This window comes from Podarcis muralis, chromosome W (genome assembly GCF_964188315.1).
Source record: "Podarcis muralis chromosome W, rPodMur119.hap1.1, whole genome shotgun sequence".
Taxonomy (NCBI): Eukaryota; Metazoa; Chordata; class Lepidosauria; order Squamata; family Lacertidae; genus Podarcis; species Podarcis muralis.
In genome coordinates this window covers 25,772,564-25,796,823 of record NC_135674.1, presented here as the reverse complement: position 1 = coordinate 25,796,823, position 24,260 = coordinate 25,772,564, and the positions used below count along the sequence as shown (strand labels likewise).

General features: G+C 47.8%; 1 protein-coding gene across 1 annotated transcript in view; it reads left to right on the top strand.

Moving 5' to 3' along the window:
- Nucleotides 1-24,260, top strand: part of LOC144326335 (steroidogenic factor 1-like) — a 29,770-nt gene that overhangs the window by 1,798 nt on the left and 3,712 nt on the right. The window lies entirely within an intron of this gene.

The following is a 24,260-nucleotide window of genomic DNA, read 5'->3' as shown; positions in this document are numbered from 1 at the left end:
TCACAAATCGGCGATCCCACTCAACGTGAGAGGGACACACCCTCCTCCCTCCTCCCTGCTATCCCACAGGGAGGGGAAAAGAGACAGACAGAAATCTATTTACATCTCTTTATTTCTGTCATTCCAGCAGTACAGAGAAACATGTCTGTACCCTCCAGTCTCCAGCAAAAGACCACACTGACTCCACCCATGTACTTCCAGTACAGGTCAGATGACACTCTGAGCTAACATCCGGTGCTCAGTACACTGAATAGACTGCCCCCTTTTTCCAATAGTACAGTCCCAGACATCAACATTGTGTTTTGCATTCCAGACACCTGCAGCTTGCTTTTGCATTGCTGCTTTTTCCTGAAAACCTCCCCCAAAAGCATCAATGCGTGTTGCGGCGAGCAAAGCGTGATCCAGAGAAGAAAACAAACAGTTGTTATACATATAACACTCCCCTGTTGTTTCAGTTCCACCCTTGGAACTCCCCACCACTGGTTTCCCCAGTGTACCTCTCTGGTTGACTGGCTTCCAAGGAATGAGTGCATCTGCATTACCTTGGCTAGCAACTCTCTGTTGTGTCTTTGTCTCTAACTTAGACACTGCTTCAACCTGTCCTCGGTTGTTTACAACAGCAACACATGCAACAGCTAAGTTAGCAAACTCTTTTGAGTACCTCTTTGGTGGTACACCCTTTGTAACTCTCTCAGACCTGCGTATGAGGTGCTGATCTTCTCTGCTCTCTGGTTCAGTTTCTGGACTTTGTTGAGAACCAGTACCAATGGCAAACAGTGGTTCATCCTTCACCTGTGAAGGTCTATCCATTATGTGAGATTTCCTCTCAATGACTGTGACAACTGAGCTCTGTGAGCTATCACTGTCATCACTCTCAGTACCACTGTAATCAGTAAAATCATCATCATCATCATCATCATCCGAATAGTTCCCTGTGGGAAATGTGTGAACAATCACTCTCTCCTGTTCAGGAGCACTCTCTAGAAATTTTGTGAGAATCACCTGACCAGATTCAGACAAAATTACTCTGTAGAGACCCTTTTCATAACCCACGAAAATGCCTCTGGCATTCTTTACTCCACCTGGAGCTTCTGTTCTCACTTGAGACCCGAAAACCTTAAAATAGGCAACAGAAGGTTTTCTATTGAGCAGCTTCTCAAAAGGAGAACTTCCCAATTCTTTTGAGACCTTTCTCAACCACACGTGAACATAGGACATTAACGACTCCGCCCAATATTCATGTGGCAAATGTGAACTAAGCAATTGCGCATTCATCCCTTTTTGCAATTCTTTGTTCACCCTTACACAGACACCCCTGTTCCATGCTTCCGCTGAAACAGCAACCTTGTGTCTTATCCCTTTCTTCTGCAGGAACTCCTGAAAATCCTGTAAAAGAAAAATTGGCTTGTCATCTGTGAAAAGACAATCAATGTTAGCATCATGCATATCTTTAACCTTGTCACAAAACTGCTGAAACCTTTCTAAGGCTTCTCGTGGTTTCCCTAAAACATAAATCCAGACATAATTAGAGAAATGATCCACAAGCACAAGATAAAATCTTGCATTGCCTCTAGATGGTGCTATAGGACCAATCACATCAGCATACACCCGCTGAAATGCCCTGTCGACCCTTGTGGGCACCTTCCTGGCGTCCGTCTTGGTCACACCTGCGAGAGAGATTATGTTAGAATCAGAAGAATTACAATTCATGTAATCACTTTGATCAAAAGTCAACAAATATAGTCCATCTTTCTCTTTGGCAGAAAGATACAGCTCTCCATCTTTGAAGATCTTGCAGCTTTCAGCATCATAGGACAACCTCAGTCCTTTCTTTGCAATCTGCGAAACACTCAGCAGATTAAACTTCAATTCAGGAACCAAGTAAACATTGTTTATAGTCAAGTTCAGACTCTCAAGATACACAGTTCCAATCCCGGTCGCTTCCAGCTCCTGGCCGTTGGCCTGCTGCACAGTGAAGCTTTGCTTCTTAAACGTCGAAAACAGTTCTCTGTGTGGACTGAGGTGCTGTGTACACCCAGTGTCCAGAACAAATGAGTTCCCCACCTCTGGTGTGGCTCTTAGTGCCATCAAAGCCATCACAGGTTTCACCTGAGACTTGGTACGGCTTTTGCCTGATGCTCCAGGCGTTCCAGAACTCCACTTGGCTCTGCCTTGCCGACGCGGCTCCTTACAGCTCCGCTGAAGATGCCCAGACTGTCCACAATTGTAACAGTGGACAACGTTCAATGCTACAGCATGCTCTCCAGTAGCAACATCACTGGGGGATTTAGAACTCCGTTCCATCCTCCCCCTGTCAGCAACATCCATTGCTGCTTGAACAGGAACAGCAGCAGTTCCTTCACTCCCCCATCTGGGGTCAAAGCTCTTTGCAGCTTTCTATGAGCTCTCAGGAACTTGGCCAGCATCATCTTGGCTCACCCCTTCTGGGGTAGTTACCCATCCAGACCATGATGAATAACTGTCTCTAGTCAGGGGAGATGGGCAAGGCATGTCTCCCCCCTTCTTGGCATCCATCTAGAATCCAAGTCTCATCTTTTACTTTCTTTCAGCCTGCTAAAATCCAATAGCTGGCTTGTTTACGCTCTTGGCACCTGGCAGCTAAACTCTGGCTGCTATGGAAAGTCCCTTCCAAGAGCACGTGAGATTTCTAGTCAAAACAAGTTTCTCTTCCCAGGCTCTTTGTGAGCCAGCCCCTTTTGTTAGTAGCTTTCCACTGTACAGACGGTCGTCGCTTAGCAACTGTGCATTCCAATCTTGAACAGGAAAGCTTATCAACCACTAAAATTTGTGGAATGCGGCTGAGCGTCCAAGCTGCAGCCTCTTCTTTTAGAGCTGTTTTTCTCCCCAAACACAGCTCCCGTGAACCAGAGAATGAATCAATCTGCGTTCACTCTTTTAGCCCGAAATTCAGCATACCTTGGGCTCCGTTGCGTGGAAAACACCTCCTCTCGGTTTCCTGCCGTCTGTTCAGCTTCTGGCTGCAACGCAGACGTTATCTTCTTTCCCTTGGTGCAGAGGATGGCAAACGATCCCATCAACCTCTCATTCTTGCATTCCATGGATCAGAAAACCACCGGACTTGCTACCAGATGTTAGGATTCTCAGCCGCAGTCAGAGGTAACTGGCCTCACACCAGACATTCGACTCGAGATCCTTGATGACCTTCCCGGCTGCGTCTCCCGGCAGGTTACAGGCAAGGTCACAAATCGGCGATCCCACTCAACATGAGAGGGACACACCCTCCTCCCTCCTCCCTGCTATCCCACAGGGAGGGGAAAAGAGACAGACAGAAATCTATTTACATCTCTTTATTTCTGTCATTCCAGCAGTACAGAGAAACATGTCTGTACCCTCCAGTTTCCAGCAGAAGACCACTCTGACTCCACCTCTGTACTTCCAGTACAGGTCAGATGACACTCTGAGCTAACATCTGGTGCTCAGTACACTGAATAGACTGCCACCTTTTTCCAATAGTACAGTCCCAGACATCAACATTGTGTTTTGCATTCCAGACACCTGCAGCTTGCTTTTGCATTGCTGCTTTTTCCTGACACCCTCCCCCCGCAAATGTCCTGCTTGCGTGGCGAGTTCCTGCCCCCCCCAGTGGAAATAAAGACACATGACACAATTATTAAGGTTAATGGGCTAAATAAGGCCACAACTTTATTGGTTACAGGTGATGAACGGTATTGGCTTAGGCATTGGTCCTAACCGACTATATCCTGCTTCAGCCCATCCGCTTGAAGTCCGGGAAGGGTTAACCACCAGTAGGGGGAGTCCTGCTGATGCACATCAACTAGGAACTCCCCCGGGGTCATCGATAGGGGGCGTGCCTTAGGCCCTCACCTCTGGGCAGGGAGGTGGAATAGATTGCTCCTGGGGTTTTTCCTGGGTTTGGGCTCTTCTGTCCTCTTCCAGTGACAACCTATAATTTAATAAATTATATAGAGATGGATTTCTCCCGGTGATGGGAGGCTTGAGGGTGGCTCCAAGCAATGGGAATCTGACGGGATGGGTGCTGTGGCTTGATCTGGGCTGAGGTCTTGTGATTTGTATTTGAATGGCCAGCAGGGTGTGGATGGAGAAATCTGAGGCTGGCTACAAGAAAGAACCAGTGTGGTGTAGTCATTAAGAGTGTCAGACTAAGACCTGGGAGAGACCAGGGTTCAAATCCCCACCTGGCTGCCATGAAGCTCACTGGGTGTGACCTTGGTCCATTCACTGCCTCTCTCAGCCTAACCCACCTCACAGGTACAGATAGGTAGCCGTGTTGGTCTGCCATAGTCAAAACAAAAAAAAATTCCTTCCAGTAGCACCTTAAAGACCAACTAAGATTGTATCTGAAGAAGTGTGCATGCACACGAAAGCTCATACCAAGAACTAACTTAGTTGGTCTTTAACTTAACTTTAACTCTAACTTAGTTGGTCTTTAAGGTCCTACTGGAAGGAATTTTTTTTTTTGTTTCCACCTCACAGGGTTGTCGTGGGAATTGAATGAGGAAGGGGAGAAAACCATGTACACCACTTTGAGCTCCTGGGGGGGGGGGGGGAAAGCTGGGATATAAATGCTAATGCTAATGATAATGATAATAATACAGTCATACCTCGGGTTGCAGACGCTTCAGGTTGCGCACCGCGCCGAACCTGGAAGTACTGGAACAGGTTATTTCTGGGTTTCAGCACTTGTGCTTGCGCAGAAGCACTAAATTGCGCTTTGTGCATGCGCAGAAGTACCGAATTGCGACCCGTGCGTGCGCAGACACGGCGCTGCGGGTTGTGGATGCTGCGGGTTGCGAACGTGCTTCCCGCACAGATCACGTTTGCAACCCGAGTGTCCACTGTAATAAAAAAAAAGATAAAACATTTGAAGATATTAGTACTGTGCAAGTGATCAGTGCTGTGAATTGATGAGTCGACACGGGGGCGGGGAGTGGTGTTGTGTTCAAACTGTGGGAGATGGAAAATGTTTTGCAAAAGTGACTCTGAAATAATTGGAGAGGGCAGGAAAGTGCTGAGGCATCTGATCAAGGCCTGTATTTTAAAATGAGCTTAAAGATATATTTGCAAATGTTTGTATGCTTCATGCCAGGCAGAAAGCAGCTGGCTAAGTACTTTGGCAGTTGTTTATCTTCCCGCTCTCCTGAACAAGGGCCCCCCTGATTTATAGCAGTAGTAGGAGACAAGTTTCTCAAAGTTGTAAAAAAGGAAATTACAGGCTGGGAGCAAATGTTACACTGACCCTATATATTACAGAATACAATCAAGCTGCAAAAACACTAATTAAGAGTTGGTAAATAGTAAGATTTATTGTTTAACAGAAAATAATACCATGTGCCTCCCATCAGACTCTAGCCATATTTTCCTAAGGTTTAAGGTATATTGAGAGAGTTAAAGGGCAATAAATTTTGGGAAGAGTTAATGGGAAAAGCAGCTGGCTGGGAAAGGTGGGTGTAAACTGAAGAGGCTTCTTTTGAAGCTGTTTTTACTGAGTTCCATTTTTACTTTGCAAAGGCCTTTTCTTCTAAAAAGCTATCTATGTTATGTATGAGATTTATTGGCTTAATGTAATTATGCAAAGGATTTAGAAAGTAAGAAATGTTAGATTCTTATGTTAGATTCTTATTTCATTGATGGTGTGTGAGAATGTGAACCCAAGATCTCTGTTTAGATAGAATTTAATACCATGAGCCATCTGTTTTAGCCATTTGTTTTGGAATGCAGGGGCAACAGGGGCAACAGGTGATCTGGTAATTAAGGTGCCTTGTCGAGGCAAATGTAAGATATATGGCTACTTGTCTGCCATTTATGGATAGAAGGAAATATAGCTCTTTGTCTCCCATAAAAGGTAATAGGAAATGGGTGTATCTTTTATGATTGGTTCTAGCAGACAGCCAATAGGCATTTCAACCAGGCTGATTGGACAGAGGCAGCCAAAGGAGGAGCAAGGGGGCTGGGCTGAGGAAATATAAGTGCTGGCCATCAGGGCTGGAGTGGGCAGAGCTTTTGGTAACCATATACCACTGTGCCTATCATTTATTTGTCTGACAAATAAATTATTATTTTAATTTCTCTATTGCTGCGTTGAATATTTTATTCCAGCTAAGCGTTAACCACAAGCAGGGTGCTACAGTGCCTTGGTGGTAGAAGCAAAGACCCCCTCCACTCCACTCCCCGCCTCCTGCCGATAGATTGGACAATTGCAGTGTCTGGGCTCTCCCTCCAGACTGGTGTGTGGGTTCTATTTTGCAGCATTTCACTGACACAATAAGAGCGCGTTCGTGGTGGAGTTGCACCAGACTTTCCAAATATCATTCTGCTTTATTAGTTGTTCTACAGTGTTATTGTGCTATTACTATCTGAAGGAGCAACTCTTGTGCAACAGATGCTGAATGAAAAGACGCCCCAGCCCACACAATAGCCCTCACATTTCTGGTATGAAATGTTATAGGATTTCAGCAGGAAGTTATGGGGCCTGCACCAGTTGTGCTCCCTGAAACTTTTGCAGGGGCAAACTGTTCTGAAAGTGGGATAACCTATAACCACCCTGATACCTAGAGATGGGAAAGCCTGGAAACCCTCCCCCCCCCCCGGAAAAATCGAAAAAAAACCCAGGTTTTTTTCTGTTTTTCCCCAAAACTCTTTTCCCCTGGAATTTTTTTTTAAAAATAGTTTGATATAGTTTGAATATTCCACACATTTTTTTCAATTTTTCTTGGAAAAAAACGGCTTTGGGAAAAAACATAAAAAAGCCTGGTCCCGCCCCCCCCCCCCCCCAATTTTTCAATTCCCCCCCACTGACACCAGGAGGCAGGGGCTCTCACTGTACTCTTTCCGGCAACTGCTCAAAACATTTTCGTTAGGGCTGTTGTAAACAGCCCATCTGAACACATAGAAGCTGCATGTGATTTACTTCCTTTTAACCACTGCTGACTTTAATCATCTTTTGAATACTCTTAAATACCTGCTTTTAACTGTGTTTTATCAATCATTTTAATGTTCTGTTGTATATTTTTGTTAACTGTTTAGAAGCTGTCTTACTATCATGCAGTTGATAATATATAATAACAAATTCAATTTAAAAACCCACACACACTCCTTTTCCTTTCAAACAGAGTTTGAGCCTTAGTGCAACACTTCTGGGCCTGGCATGCAAAAAAATTGAAAGCTGTTTTTTATTTTTTTAAAAATGATATTTATTACTTTTCCAACAATTTCATCAGTCTTGGAGCCTCAGCTTCAGGATCTGTCCTTCCAGTGAGCACCCAGGGCTGATTTCCTTAAGAATGGATAGGTTTTGATCTTCTTGCAGTCCATGGGACTCTCAAGAGTCTCCTCCAGCACCATAATTCAAAAGCATCAATTCTTCGGTGGTCAGTCTTCTTTATGGTCCAGCTCTCACTTCCATACGTCACTACTGGGAAAACCATAGCTTTCCCAGCAAAATAGCAAAATACACCAGAACAATGAAAAAACAGTAATAATAATATACCCCCGCTTCTTATAGCAATGTGTATACAGGAACAACAATGCGATGTTTCAGCAGCAATATTATCTGATACTAAAACTGAAAGTTATGATACATTTACAGCTCCATCTGGATGGGCTCATTTTGTTGATTTGCCTATAGATTTGTGGCGGAGGTTGGCTGGGGCAGGTGGGGACAGCCTATCCACTGTGGAGTTTGTGCTTAACTTATGTGGATGGTTTTTGAATCTAGTTGAGCTAAACCTAGATGAAACCACCCATTTCCCTTGGAATGCCAAGTAATAGGGGGAATCTCCAGTCCAATTAACTATAAGGGAGAGAATAATTTTTGTCTGCATTTTGATGAAAAAGTACCCAGTTCACACAATTTGAACCAATAACAGTATCCTTCAGAAGGATATTGAGAAGCTGGAACGGGGGCAGAGGAGGGCGACCAATGATAACGGTTCTTGAGACCCAGACTTAAAATGAATGTTTGAGGGATTTGGTGATGTTTAGTCTGGAGAAGAGGAGACTGAAGTGGCCATATTCAGATATCTGAAGGGCTGTCACATGGAAGATAGAGCAAGCTGCTCCAGAGGGCAGGGACCAAACTATCAGATTCAAGTTACAAGAAAGGAGATTCTGCCTAAACATTAGGGAAGAATTTTCTGACGGTAAGAGCTATCCAACAGTGGAACAGATTTCCTCAGAAGGTGTGGACTCTCCTTGGAGGTTTTTAAGCAGAAGTTGGATGGGCATCAGTCATGGATTCTTTAGCTGAGATTCTTGCATTGCAGGGGGTTGGACTAGATGACCCTTGGGGTCCCTTCCAACCCTACAAATCTGTGATTCTAAATGAGTTGAAGCACAATTATCTTTCAAAATTTGTACTTCTCTGAATTAAGTAATGCGGTTCTCCATCCAGTGTGTACAAGAATGCATACATTAGGAGGTAAAAGGTAAAGGTAAAGGTACCCCTGCCCATACGGGCCAGTCTTGACAGACTCTGGGGTTGTGCGCCCATCTCACTCAAGAGGCCGGGGGCCAGCGCTGTCCGGAGACACTTCCGGGTCACGTGGCCAGCGTGACATCGCTGCTCTGGCGAGCCAGAGCCGCACACGGAAACGCCGTTTACCTTCCCGCTAGTAAGCGGTCCCTATTTATCTACTTGCACCCGGGAGTGCTTTCGAACTGCTAGGTTGGCAGGCGCTGGGACCGAGCAACGGGAGCGCACCCCGCCGCGGGGATTCGAACCGCCGACCTTCTGATCGGCAAGCCCTAGGCGCTGAGGCTTTTACCCACAGCGCCACCCGCGTCCCTACATTAGGAGGAGGTGTGCCTAAAAAGGCATGCATTAGTAAAATTAGATATAGAAATGCATTATGTTTGGGGAAACTGATTGCAGGAATGTTTTAAGTTCATCAAAGGTGCATCTAAAAATAGTGTTTGTTAGGTGAAATTCACAATTAAATGCTGATGAATTTTCATGAGGATTTCTTATTTTTTACTTGTGGAAATGTGGAAAGCTGAATTTAATATTAGAAAAACAAGAAACTGAAATTGACAGATTCCTCTCATTAGCCCCAGCCAACATGGCTAGAGGTCCGCAGCGACGGGAGTTGTAGTCAGATAACATCCATTGGCAAGGCTGTGCAAGGAGCAAAGTTAGTTCTTTGCATTTTTTGCTTTCTTTTAGGTAGGGTTAAATGTCCTGCACACCCAGTTCTTGGGACTGAGAAGGAGAAGGAGAAAGTTGCAAGCCTGTTGTGCTGAACTGACATCTAGGCAGGCAATTAAACAACATCTTGTTTTCCTGATGATCTTGGTGGTGGTTGGGGGAGGGGATAGGTCAGTCACTGTGACATCTGAAGGGTGTTAACCTCTTATTAACCCCTTCAATTTGTGAAAGGTTTTGATTGTCATCTCCTGGCCCAGCTTTGTCCCTTCCCAATTGTCGAGGGGACACATCCAATCTTCACCAAATAATTGTGCCCTCGGCAACTCTCCCCCCCCCCCCCCGCTGCAGTGGCTGCATCCATAGCAGCCTCTCAGAGAGACTTGTGGACATGTTTCATTTTGAGTGATCATAACAGCACAAGAAGAGGCTGCTGGATCAGGCCAGTGGTCCATTGAGTCCACCATCCTGCCCTCAGAGCAGCCAGTCAGATGCCTAGGATGGGAAACTTTGGAGGCTGAGCAGAGCCATCCTGGCTAGAAGCCATTGACAGCCCTCTCTTCCTCCTCCATGAATTTGCGCGGTCCTCTTTTCAAGCCATCCAAGTGGGTGGCCATCACTGCCTCCCGTGGCAGGGAGTTCCATAGTTTAACTTTTCTTTTCTTTTCTTCCAATATCTTCCAATATTCAACTTCATTGGAATTCCTCCACACCATGTGTAATTTTACAAGCTTCTGTCATGACGCTTCTGACTTGCCTTTTCTCTATAAACGAAAAAGTCTCCAAAGTTACAACCTTTCTTCATAGGCAAGTCACTCCATCCAATCTATCATTTGAGTTGCCCTTTTCTGCACCTTTTCCACCTTGTGGTTGTCATCCATCTGTCTCGAGAAGGCAAGCTGCTTCTTTTTAGCAGCACCAAAGTGACCTCCCTGGGATGCAAACCCAGGCAGTGTGTCTGGAGGTTCTGGGCTGCCCAGATGATACTCTCAGCCTGCTTCCAAAGGAGAGCAGAGCAAGACGTTTGGCACCAGCTTGGCTGCAGGAGTTGCCGGAAGGAGGCGTGCAAGGCGCCACACTCCACATTTGAGTCGGGTTTGCTCCTTAGCCTTTTTTCCTCCCAAAGATATCTTGCAAGGCAGCAGATGTTTAAGATCAGTTTTCTTTCTTCTAGATGGGCTCCCTTCCCAGGTGGACAAGCCCCACCTACGCCTCACTTTCCTCTGCAGCACAGGCAGAAACTGCCTTCTTGACCCGCTCTTGGTCTCATCTGTTCAATGCGTGAGAACCTTGTCTTCGCATGCAGGGGAAGTTCCTAACTCACTGAGGGTTTGAAACCAATTAGCTCCCCTCACCTGATTTAGCCAGCCAGTCGAAGCCATTGCTGCTGGGCTTGTGGCTCCTGTCTCATGCTGACAGCTTCTGGGAGCCACAGTTGAGAGCTGAGTGCCGGGTGGGGACCAAAGGGGGATGAACTACCTCAGAAGGAGCATCATGTGTTCCCCCCACCTGAGGTACTGCCCCTCCCCTAACATGCCATACACCCCAACTCTACACTGTCCTTTTTTAAGATGAGGCAACCAGTATTCCAGGTGCATAGCGGCAGTATGGTACTGGCAGTTTTATTTTCACTCTTATTCCTAATGATCCTTGGCATGGAATATAGCTCTCTCTCTCCCTCCCTCTCTCTCTCTCTCTCTCTCTCACACACACACACACACACACACACACACACACACACACACACACATACACACTGCAAACAGCAGGCTGAGCACCTGCAGACATTTCTGCGGCTTGGAGATCAGGTGCTTGGGAAAGCCTCTGCCTCTCCTCTGCCCTTCCCCCTTTTTGTGGCTGCTCTCAATGGTGCAGAAGCAAGGGCAGTGAAAGCAGTTGGCAGCCCCAAGCTCCACAGGGCTCTCCTTGGTTTGGGAGCAGAGGCAATGGGTGACCTGTGCAACGCCCAAATTCAACACCCCTCCGCCTCCTCAACATAGTTGCAGTGTCCCTAACGGTGCTCTGCACCCAGCGCAACTGAACTGGTCCCGCTCCCCTAAACCTGCCTCTGGCGGAGGCTGCACGTCTTCCAACACACACAGACCCCGCCCTCCTTTGGAGGCAAAACTGGTGTGTTCAAAACCCTCCTGGTGACTTGCATGGAAGAATTTGGCTTGAGATTTTCAAATCTTGTGGAGTTCTTGATTCATGGATAGGAGGGCTATTGACATCTACGTGCCACAATGGCTCTGCCCTGCCTCCACAGTTGGAGGCAGGAATGCTTCTGAATGCCAGTTGCTGGAAATCACAGGAGGGGACAGAGGGCTGCTGTGATTGAATCCTGCTTGCTGGTTTACCAATAGATGCACCTGGTTGTCCACTGAGAGCTGGATGCCAGACTGCATGGGCCCCTTTGGCCTGAACAAGCAGGGCTCTTCTTGTGTCCTTGGCCTGTTCCACTTGCAGTTCAAGGCACTCATTTCCTCTGTACTCCCTGAACTCTGTAGCACCCTTGTTACACAAGCCAGGCACGTTACCCAGACCTTGAAACAATTTGCACCTCTAAATAGCTACTTGGGACCAGTGCTCTTTGTGTTGGAGTGCTGTGCACCAAAGGTCATCGGTCAGAGTGACATGGGCTTGTAGGTGTCTCTCACCCCCCAGCCTAATTCCTCTTGGAAAGCTTTGATGCCAGAAAAGATACTTTCTGTAACTACCAAGGAGTTAATTGTCAGCTTCAAGCAGTGGAGTTCTAGCCCACATTGCATCCTGCTGTTATGAAGGTTTCCAAAGACAATTAAAAGCCCTTCTCCTTTCCACACTAGCCCCCCCCCCCCACGGATTATACCTCTTTTTGGCTGTGAACCGAGGTTCATTGCCTAACACCATCAAGCAGCGGGCTCCAGTAGCATCATGTTTTGATTGGTGTGAGCTGTCTCTGCTTAGGTCTCCTGGATGAGATGAAGGTCCTTAAAGCAAACTCTCAGTCTGCATGTGCAAAGAGGTGATCTCATGACAAAAAGAGACTGTGGGAATTGCACTTTGTTCATGTTCATTTCTTCCTTGTTTGCACCATGCACACACTTTGAAACAGGTATTACTTTGTTTGCACTCTGGGCTGGAAGAGATAGTGCTTTGCTTACACCCTTGTAGGACAGGGAGGGAAGAGGAGACTCCTGGCAAGGTTGAAAGAGAAAGTGGTAGTCTCTGAGGTCTGGGTTGGCTGGCTGCAGATTCAACCGCTGCCCTTGGGGCCCGTCTGCCTAGACTCGTGCTCAGTTGCTCATCTGCAAAATGGCAACAATGGGGGCCTATTTCCCCTCTAGGTTTGTTAGGTGGCCAGGCGTAATTAACGTCTTTGCAAATAAGGAGCACGAAGAAGAAGAAGAAGAAGAGGAGGAGGAGGAGGAGTTTGGGTTTGATATCCTGCTTTATCACTACCCGAAGGAGTCTCAAAGCGGCTAACATTCTCCTTTCCCTTCCTCCCCCACAACAAACACTCTGTGAGGTGAGTGAGGCTGAGAGACTTCAGAGAAGTGTGACTAGCCCAAGGTCACCCAGCAGCTGCATGTGGAGGAGCGGAGACACACACCCCGTTCATCAGATTACCAGTCCACCGCTCTTTTTTTTCTTTCTTTCTTTGCATCCTGTGATGGGATGATGAGCTGCTTGTGCGTAAAATCCTAGTCCCTCAGAGTTTGGTTAAGTCCGCAAACCTCTGTCCATAACGGAGCCCCTTAAGCATGGCTCCGTCAGTCGCTAGCAGAATCCAACAGTGGGCGCTTACGGAATCTCTTCCAGCATAAAAGCTCCTTAACGGAAATGCGTCTTCTGGACTCTCGGCGCGACAGTTTGCGGCGAGGAGTGGGTGTCCCTATAGGAGGTCCTGACACCTCCCCACTGTTTTCACTGGAAGTGTCTCTGAGCCATCCCTCCGACTCACTTTCCCTCGGAGCTCCTTCTCTCCCCCTGCTGGTTCCCTCTTCAGCTGCTAAGTCTCTCCCAACCTCCGTGAGCCCTTCCACCTCCTGTCCTTCCGATGGCAGTTCCCTGACATCCACCTCCCCTCCAGGGCCCCCTTCACCCCCTCCCGTCCCCTCCTCTATGGGAGGTGAGGAAGCAAAACCCCTGAAAGAACCTCCCTCATCTTCCGAAGTCTCGAACATTTCCCTCCACCGGTTGCTGTTCCTGGTCTCTAAGTACTCCTCCTCATCGGAGTCTGTTCCTTCTTCCAACTCCGATTCCGTGAATCCTTCCAGTTCCTCCTCCTCGTCGGTGGTGCCAAAGTACTCCCTCCGGAACCTCGCTACAGACTGAGGTTTCCTCGGGAACCTTTGATGGAACGTTTCTATTAAGACCTCGTCATTGACATCCTCTGCCGTTACCCAGGTGTTTTCCGACTCCGGTTCCCCTTCCCACGCTACCAAATACTCCACCTGATTACCCTTCCACCTGGAGTCAAGGATTTCCGCCACATGGCTGCTGCGTTCCCTTTCTTCTAAGACTGGTCCACGTGTGGACACCCCTTCACGTCCCCCCCTATACGGTGACAGTAATGACCTATGGAATACTGGGTGCAGTTTCATGTGGTTCGGTAACCGGAGTTTGAAGGCCACTGGGTTGACCTGTTGAATGACCTCAAATGGTCCCAATCTTTTGGGTCTCAATTTCTTACAACCCCCTTTGAACGGCAACCCTTGGGTTGACAGCCACACCTGATCCCCCACCCTTATGGTTTCACCTTCCCTTCTGTTCTTGTCTGCCTGCCTCTTATATTCTTCTTTGGCCCTTTCTAAGTTGAGTTGGAGCTGACGATGGATCGCTTCCATTTCTTCTACAAAATGTTCGGCCGCCGGGACGCTCCATCTCTCCCCTCCTCCCCCTGGAAATGCCCTGGGGTGACACCCATAATTAGCCAAAAAGGGGCTCATCCCGGTGGACACATTCTCCGCATTATTGTAGGCAAATTCTGCCAGCGCCAACTTTTCGACCCAATCGTTCTCTCTGTCATTGACATAACACCTCAGGTATTGTTGGAGGATACCGTTTGCTCTTTCCGCCTGCCCGTTGGTTTCAGGGTGCCGGGCAGTCGAAAAATTGACCTCTACGTGCAGTAAGCTCATGAGCTTCCTCCAGAACCTGGACGTAAATTGTTTGCCTCTGTCTGAGACCACCCTCAAGGGGGCGCCATGCAACCTAAAAATGTGTTCTACAAACAATTTCGCTGTCTCTTCCGCCGTGACTGCATGTGAGCATGCTACAAAGTGGCACATCGTTGTTAACAGGTCTACTACGACCATGATGGCTGTTTTCCCCTTGGACTTCGGTAGATCAGTCATAAAATCTATCGATACCGCCTCCCATGGTCGTTCTGGTGTGGGTAAGGGTTCTAATAACCCCGCCGGCGCCCGCCTCTCCCCTTTGGCTCGCTGGCATTGGTCACACCCTCTTACATACTCCCGTACATCTTCCCTCACCTTGGGCCACCAAAATTCCCTGGTAACCAACCACATGGTCTTGTGTTGCCCAAAATGCCCCACTGTGGGGCTGTCGTGCAACTGCTTGAGTACTCTCCCCCTCAATTCTCCTTCGGGTATATACAGTGCCCCTTTGTAATACAATGCCCCGTTTCTTTCCTCAAAACCTCCGGGGTTCTCTCCCTCCCTCCTAAGACCTCTGAGCTTATCCTGGGCGTATTCATCATTCTCCATTCCCTCTACCAGTTCTCTTTGCCCCACCAATGCCGCCCCACACACCCAGCGGTCCTCTGGGATGATATGTCTCTCTTCGGGTGCTCCCTCCCCCTCCAAATATTCAGGTTTACGTGAGAGAGCGTCCGCCCTGACGATTTCTGGGCCCGGCACGTAACAAATTTCAAAGTGGAATTTGGAGAACTCCTGGGCCCATCTCACTTGTCGTTGGTTGAGTACTCGTGCCGTTCTCCAATACTCTAAATTCTTGTGGTCGGTGCACACTTGCACCTTGTGTTGTGCACCAATTAGTAAGTGCCTCCATCTCCGGAACGCTTCGTGAATGGCGAGTAGTTCTCGGTCATACACCGTGTAGCTCCTCTCGGATTTATTCAGCTTTCGCGAGAAGAAGGCACACGGTCTCCACTCCGACTTACTCTTTCCCGGCTGGAGAAGGACCGCCCCTACCGCCCGGTCTGATGCATCAGTTTCTACTCTCATCGGTTTTTGTAAATCCACATGCAGGAGCTGTTCTTCCGAAGCGAACGCCTTTTTCAGTTCTTCAAATGCTCGCTCCGCCTCCGCCGTCCAAACAAATTTCTTCTTGCTGCTGAGACAGTCAGTAATGGGAGCCGTCAAGTGGGCAAAGTTCTTGATGAACTTCCGATAAAAGTTTCCAAACCCCAGGAATCTTTGCACATCCTTCTTGGTCTTCGGTGTCTTCCATTCCAGTACCGCTTGGACCTTGCCTGGATCCATGGCCAATCCCTTGTCTGACAAGCGGTACCCCAGGAATTCCACCTCCTTGGTATGAAACTGACACTTCTCCAGTTTCACCCACAGCTGGTTTGCTTGCAGTGTGCCCAACACTTCCCGGACGTCCCTTACATGCTGCTCCTCATTCTCTGAATATACCAACACGTCATCTAAGAAGGCCACGCAATTCTTGTAGAGCAAAGGTCCCAGGACGTGGTTCATAAACGATTGAAAACACGCTGAGCCTGCTTGTAGACCGAAGGGCATAACGAGATATTCAAAAGCCCCCAAAGGGGTGAACATGGTGGTTTTCCATCCATCCCCCTTCCTTATTCGTATCAGGTTGTACGCCCCCCTCAGGTCCAGTTTAGTAAAAATCTTTCCCTTCCTCACCCTGGTCAAAATGTCATCAATTCTGGGCATGGGGAAAGCCACTGGTTCCAACACTGCATTTAGGGCCCGCTAGTCCACTACAAGCCTTGGTTTATCCGTGTTTTTTTTGTCCACAAAAAACACTGGGCTGCCCCACTCTGGACTCTCTGATGAAACCTCGCTTCAGGTTTTTGTCAATGAACTCCCTTAACTCCTGCATTTCCCTGTCTGACATGGCGTACAGCTTGCCCACTGGGAGCTGGGCCCCAGGGAGTAGATTGATTTGACAGTCAAAGGGTCTATGCGGCGGTAGTTTGTCTGCTTCCCTTTCGCTGAAGACGTTGCCCAGGTCGGCGTATTGCCGGGGCACCTTCCCTTTGTCCGTTACTTCCGTCCCTGCTAGAGTGGCTCTGGCCCCTTACGGAGCCTTCCCCTCTTTGCAGTGTTATAGGCAATGTGCTGACCCACAGGAGACCACTCTCTGATGCCAGCCCACTAGCGGATCATGTAGCGCTAGCCAGCTCATCCCCAAAATAATGGGAGCTCCTCCCAAGGTAGCCACATTAAACGCTATCCGTTCGGTGTGCCTTGCCACCTTCATTATCATTGGGACGGTCTGTTGGCTAACTTCTCCTCCCAACAGCTCCCTCCCATCGATCATGGTCACCTGCAAGGGGTTACTTAAAGGGATAGTCTGTATCTGGTGTTCAGCTGCAAATTCCTTACTCATGAAATTACAGGAGCTGCCTGAGTCCAATAGCGCCTTTATCTTTAGTGGGTGTCCGTTTGGCAGCTCTAGCAACACCTCTATCACTAGGGCTGGTCTTGGAGGTTCCGGCGTGGGCACTTTCACTGCTCTTTGGCCTGGCTGCTGTGCCCCGACGGTGGCAGCCAGGCGTTGGCTTTTACTTGCTCCTTGCCATCCTCCTCCTTTCCCCCAACAGCTCCCGCCATCCCTTGCCATTCGTTTCTTTGTGGGCAAACTCTGGCAAAGTGACCTGGCTGTTGGCAGAGATAACATTTCTTGGCGCTCTTCCCCTCCTTCTTCCGCCCTTCACTGGGATTTGAAACTGCGCGCGCGCGCGCTGTTCCAATTTCCATCGGCTCTCCTGGCGGGAAAGGTGCCTCTGGAATCTCTGGAATGCGGAAATCCCTCCAACGTTCCCCTTTCCCTTCCCGCCTCTCCAAAGCTCTCGCCTCCTGGCGTGCTCCTATGGTCAGCGCGGATTTGGTCAGCTGGTCCATAGACTCCGCCCTGGGCGCCCGGGAAAGTTCGTCTTTCACAGCCGAAGAAAGCCCTTCTTCGAAAAGCATTTGTATGGGTTCCGCTGATAGATCCCACCCCAATTTATGGATCAACATGGTAAACTCAGTCCAGTACTCACGGACAGATCGGCTCCCCTGTTTACAAGCCATTAACTGTCTGCGCACCACTCCCTGCTCAATGTCACTGGAAAACATCAGGTCCATGGCGCGAAAAAACTTCCTCGTGTCCTTTAGGACGTCATTATTCACTGCCATTAGGGGCCTAACCCAGTCTTTCGCCCGCCCCCCCTTCGAGATGGCCAATCACAAAAGCCACTCGCGATTCCTCTTCGGGAAAGTCATCAAACTGCAGATTGAGGGCATATTGCATCTCTGTCCTAAAGGCTTGATAGTTCCTGGGATCCCCCCCAAACTTCTGCACCAATCCTGGTACCTTTCTTGCGAGCGGGGTGGTTTTTCCCTTTTCTGCATCCTGAGCCCTCCTCTCCTCGAGCCTCGCCGTCTGCAGCGCTAGCTGGACTTCCAACACCCTGTACCTTTCTTCCAGGCTTGGACCCGCTCCAGCTCCTCCTGCTTCTCCGGTTTCGGCTGGGTTGCTCATGATGCCTCTCCCTGCACAAGCTGCTTTCAGGGACTGTCGGATTGCTGTGATGGGATGATGAGCTGCTTGTGCGTAAAATCCTAGTCCCTCAGAGTTTGGTTAAGTCCGCAAACCTCTGTCCATAACGGAGCCCCTTAAGCATGGCTCCGTCAGTCGCTAGCAGAATCTTCTCTCCTTCTCTCCCAATGGCAGTTCCCTGACACATCCTGACTGCATTTTATTAAAGGATGTATTTTATCATTTTGGATCTCTCAGCTGCAGGCATTTCTAAAGCATGCCTCAGGAAATGTGAACTTAGAAAGCAAAGGAACCCCCTATATTGAGAATGCCAAAAAAACAAAAAGTTTTGTGAATGAACTTAGAGCCAGTTCTGTATTTCAATATATTTAATCATTTGAAATACACATTATCTTTAGGACCCACATCCAGACCCCAAACACATACTGCTCTTAACCACTACACCACACTGGCCCTCTGCTAGCAACAGGAACTGCTTGAGTGGGGCAGCTCCTGGGATTATGCATTGGCTGAGGCAGGAATGTTGGGTCTTGGAAGTCTCCTGCAACTCCACCTCCCATTCCCTGAGTAATCTTTCTCCTGGCTCCTGCTTTATTGCCACTCTCTGCTGGAGAATCCCGGTGTCCTCTGCTTCCCTAGTTCCACACCCATCTTTTTTCTATTATAAGTGCCTTGCACAATGGGTGCAGAAGCCAGAGCTCTCGGGAGGAAGCATAGGGCTGTGTGTGTGTGTGTGTGTGCATCTTCACAGTCCATGAAATACTCTGCTCACTTTTGCCAACACTGTTGTTACGGAATTGAAATGGAGGAAACTGGCAAAAGAGATGATTTTAGATTATTGTTAAAGCTAGGTAACTTCCCTGAGCTGTCAAGTTGAAAGGATATATTTATGCATAATATTTGTAACATTTAACAACTTGAAAGATGTGCCCCCCCCCCCGTAATTTCCACAACACTGTCTGTTGGAAAAACGCCCCCAGGAAGGGTGCTACTCTCTGGCTGGAAATTGCCCTCAGTCCAGAGAGACGGGTAATAAGCGACCCCTCCATCCTGAGAGTAGCACACTCGTCTTCTGGTATCCCATCACAGAAGAAAGAACCAGCCAGCAGTCTACACACTACTTTATTTACAGACTGTACACGCAGCTCTCATCCAACATGTCTGCTCTCCTGAGCAGCAAGCACAGAAGTACGACTCAACACCCGCTTCACTCAGAAGCGAAAGTAACTCTCCAGTTACATGAGAACAAGCAGAGACTTCCTGTCTCACGCTCACAGACATCACATGATGTCAACAACCATTGTGCTGCTCCTTGCAGCTGGTGAGATATAAAAATCCCAACACTGTCAAGGTGTCTGTTGCAGGAGAGTAGCAACATTTTGAGGAAGCAGGTGGACTGAGGGGAGCTTGAAAGAGGGTCAAGGTAGCAAGTAGCACTCTTTTGTGGGGCAGAGGGAGAAATGAGGGAATGGCATAATGTAACTTTGTCCAAACTGACACTGCCCAGAGCTTTTGGGACTATGACAAGCTTGATTGGGAGTCAGTTTTACTTTCTCTGCTATATTTTGGATTTTGCTGTGGTATTTTTGACTGTCCTGTGTTTCAGCTGAACCCTTCCCCCCCCCAATAAATTTTTATTATTTTCTTTACACATTCTTTCTTTCAATACATTAATCAACATATAAACATTTTTGCTCTGCCGAGCTTGTGACTTCCCTCCCTCCCTTCAGTTGGTATCCCTTATCAAATCCATTCGCGTATTTTATCTTTTCACATCTTCTATCATCTACATTGTAGGAGTTACTTCAGTCCTGCTAGTGTCTTTAGATTTATACAGCTGTCCTTTAAATATACAATAAATTTACTCCAATTTTCCTGGAATCTCTGATCGTCCTGATCCCGAATCCTTCCGGTCAGTTTGGCTAACTCCGCATAGTCTGTCATCTTCGCCTGCCACTCCGCAATGGTAGGAACTTCTTGTGATTTCCAATTTTGGGCCAACAAAGTCCTTGCAGCAGCTGTGGTATACATGAATAATCTTTGATCTTTTATCTTACAGGTAATCTCCTTTCCCATCAAGCCAAGTAGAAAAGCCTCTGGCTTTTTGGGGAAGGTATATTTTACTATCTTCTTAAGCTCATTATAAATCGACTCCCAAAATGGCTTCACTTTATCACACGTCCACCACATATGGTAATATTCTCCATCCACTCAGCTGAACCCTTTCAGGGGGTTGGAATAAACTGTTTATTCTGCTTTGCCCAGAGAACTATACAATGGGACAATTCACAGATATCTAAGTACGTACACTAAACTAATAATAAACTGCCCCGCTTACTGAACTGTTCCTTTTTTGTGGGGGGGGGGGGAGGTGCCCCCTGACACTCACCCGTCCATCCTCAGTTTCACTTCTGCCTCCTAGACCGAAGACTGTTCTCTGCGGGTGGTGTCCCTGGAGAAGCTGAACCCCTGGCTTGGCTGTGCTGGCAGCCGCCTTGGGCAGCGGGGATGCCAGGATTTGCTTTGCATTTGAGGGCATGTTTGTGATGACCTGTCCTCCTCGTGGAGGCATCTGAGTACTTATGGGCAATCTTGCTATACTTGGTGCGGTATGTCCTCACTGAAACGTTTATAGGTACAAACTGCTTCCTTTCCAATCAGTGCCTGTCCCATAACTTCCTGCTGAAATCCTGCAACATTGCATACCACAAATGTTCCTATTTGCTTATTTGTTTGTTTTGTCCCACTTTTGTTGAGCTATAACACAGGAGATGCCCCTCCAGGTGTCAAAAATATGGGAACTTTGGGAGAACTTTGTCCAGAACAAATCCACCACTAATGAGCTATTACTATTGCAGAAGACACCTGACTGTGTGTGTGTGTGTGTGTGTGTGTGTGTGTGTGTGTGTGTGTGTGTCCCTGGTTTGGAGAGGCCCCAAAGTGTTTTTGGGGAGTTTCATGTATTCAAAGCACATCTTGCAAGTCTTGACAGAGGAAGGGCCACAGGTCCGGGGGTAGAGCACCTGCTTTGCATGCAGAAGTTCTCTGGTTCAATCCCCAATGGCCTCATCTTGAGGTAGGGCTGGGGTCACCCCCTTCCTGAGACCCTGGAGAGCCACGGCAGCTGGAGGTGCACATACTGTGTCTTGGAGGGCAAAATGTATCGACAGCAGCCTCCTGAGAGACGCTGGCCTTTTTGTGTGCAAACAACGGGGTGGTTTTCCCTCCCTCCCTCAGGGATGTTGGACGGGGGATGTGCCCAGCAAGACACTGTGTTGAGAACTGGGCGAGATGCTTGGCCCAGGAAGGGACTCAGATAAGAGTGCAGATGAGCCAAGCAGCCATTGTTGCTCTCCCGCTGTGGGCTGCGTTTGCTTTGCAGCTGGGTGGTGGGTGGTGGGGTCTCCAAAGCCAGCCTTGCTGAGCTACCCCCACAAACTGTCCCTGGAGCTCGAGGAGGAGGTAGGGAGGCTGAAACAATTCATTGCACTTCCCTCCTTCTTTCCTGCCTTCCTTCCAAGGGAACCTTAAAGGCCAAGAAATTTATTGCTGCGGCTCCAGCTCACTCTGCCAGATGCCTGAATTGAAATCTTAGTTGGGGGAAACGGTATGGTGGGAGCAGAATGGCAAGGAGATGCAAGAATTAGTCAGTGACACTTCCGCTTGAGGCGCCATGGAAGATGGCTGACAATACAATCGCTCCAGCTCCCACAAGGTAATTAGAGGCTGAGATGGGAGTAATCAGCCTCCCAAATTCTTCCTGGTGTAAGGGAAGATGCAGTCTCATCCGCAGATGCCCAATAAACTACCCCCAAGTTCGTAAAGAAGGAGGGGGTGGGGGCACTGGATGGAAAGCCCCCAAGGGAGTTCGGTGCAAGCGCACCAAGTTCCATTTCTTAAGATGAAAAATTGGATTTAAATTTTGGACATACTTCGAGTGAGGAGGGGGAAATTAATCTGCCAATTAAGCCAGCCACTGAGGTGCCAAGAGTGATGGAGAGGAAGAAAGAATAACATCTAAGAATAACATCTAAGTTGGTATGTTGGAATGGAATGGAAAAGGGGGGGGGTAAAGCCTTTTTTACTATGATTTATTACAATACCTGACAAATCCCCTCCCCCCCAAGAACTGTTTACATTATTTACAGCAAGTGAGATTGGAAAATATAAACTGTGTGGAAATAATACTATATAATTAAAGCTTTTGTTTGTTGAATTGCTTGGAAGAAGATAAAAGACCCTCCAAATATTGATATTAGAAAGAAGCAGGATCTTGTTAGCCGCTGGAGAGACTTAAAAAAACTTTGGACGGATTATGAGAAGGGTGATGAGATGCATTATTTAAATGAGATCAGCCATTATGGGATAAGACCGAGCTGCAGAGATAAATAGTCATAGGGGGAGGTGAGCTCTTAATTTGTTATTATATCTGCACTTTAAGTCCGATTTGGCAAATCTCCCCTGGAAAGGCTAATGTTTGATGCAACCGATCTGGGAAAATTAATGAGCAAATGCCTAGATTTGATTTCATCGGAACTGAGAGAAGATGGCGTCTGCCAGCAGCGAAATGACTTTTGGATTGATTTGGCATAAACACCAGCGTGTGAGGAGATGCTGTAACAATTCACACAGAAACACATCATTGCTTACTTCATCTCGCCTGTGGAAACAACTCAGAGGCCATGAAAGAAGGAAGTTTAACAACAGGAAGATTTAAAGGAACTATTGGAAAGTCAAGGCAGCAGAGATATGAGATGATCAGAGCCCCCCCCCCCCCGCAACTTGAAGCATGGGAAGTCCCAATAAAAATTTATAATTTGGCAGAATATTTGGACTATATGATAAGTATTTGTATAATTTGGAATCTTTAATGTGATTTGATTGGATTGTTAAAATGGAAAATTTAATAAAAAATTATTAAAAAAAAGAATTAGTCAGTGACAATTAAGGCTTAAATATATGTTCAACTGGCACACCTTTAACCTTTTACAGTAGTAGGTTGGTGATAATTGACCTAGAAGCCACTGAAGGACACTTTGCATTTGCCCCGTGGAGTTATGGCAGGGCTGGCTCCAGGTTTAAGTGGGGCCCATGTGTTTGCTGGTGGGTGGCCTTCTCCATTGGTGGCTCAGGTGGGCTTACCTGGCTGTGGGGACCAGCCTTCTAAGCACCTCTGGTTCTTAGGTGCTTTTAAAAGATCCCAGAATGGTGTTAGGTCAGGTGCTGTGCACATTTTTTTTTTAAAGTGGCTGTATGTAGCCACAAGGCACCCATCAGTGTGTCTGGCTGGGGGCAGGGGGGAATTACAGGGTGCATGGTAGGCAGGCATCCTCAGTAGGTCTTGCTGAAGTCCTGGGGCCCTGCCTATAAAGTGAGAAAAGAGTCCTTACATCAGATGCATAGCCCTGTTGCCTCTCGTTTAACTGATCTGTAACACCTAGCAGGACCTGGACCTGGAAAGGGCCCCAGCTCAGTGGCAGAACATCTGCTCTGCATGCTGAAGGTCATGCCACACTTGTCAAAGCCCTGGAATATCCAAATGACTCAGACCATTGACACCAAATGCCCCGGAGTTCCTTCTCCTGCTTCATGGAGCCCACCTGGCTCCCTGGTATACGCCAGAGCTTAGGAAAAAAGCTAGGAAGTGGCTTGAACATGAGTGGAGAACTCCGGTCAGATTCTTGCTCTTGATGGGGTCACAGTCCTTCTGAAGAAGCAGGTATGTAGCTTGGGGCCCTGGATCCATTGCTGTCACTTGAAGCTAAGGTGGCCTTGGTGGTGTGGAGCTATGTCCTTATCTGGACAGGGAAAGCCTAACTTCTGTTGTCTATGCATAGTTCAGCCTCTGAAGATGGTTTGGAAACTTAAGCTAGTGCAGAGTTTGGTGACCAGGTTGCGCTCACTGGGACAAGACAATTTGAGCGTGTTACACTGAGGGTGACCCAGTGGCACTGGCTGCCAGTTAGTCTCTAAGCCTGATTCAAAGTGCTGGTTTCGGCCTCTACAGCCTGAACGGCTCAGGACTGCAGTACCTCAAGGACTGCCTCTCCCCATATGAACTAACCTGGACCCAAGATCATCCTCTGAGGCCCTTCTCCATGTGCCTCCTCCTTGAGAGGTCCAGAAGGTGGCAACATGAGAAGGGGCCTTTTCTGCAGTGGCTCCCCATTTGTGGGATGCTCTCCCCAGGAAGGCTCACCTGGCACCTGCATTATATATCTTTAGGGGTCAGCTGAAAATGTGTTTCTTCAGCCAGGCATTCTATGTCCTTTTAAATGTGTTTGTAGGAGGAAGGTTATTGGTTTTTTTTTTTGGTTTTTTTTAATGCATTTTGTATTCTCATTTTGTATTTTAATGTTGTGAATTGCCAAGAGATTTTTGGATGAAGGATGAT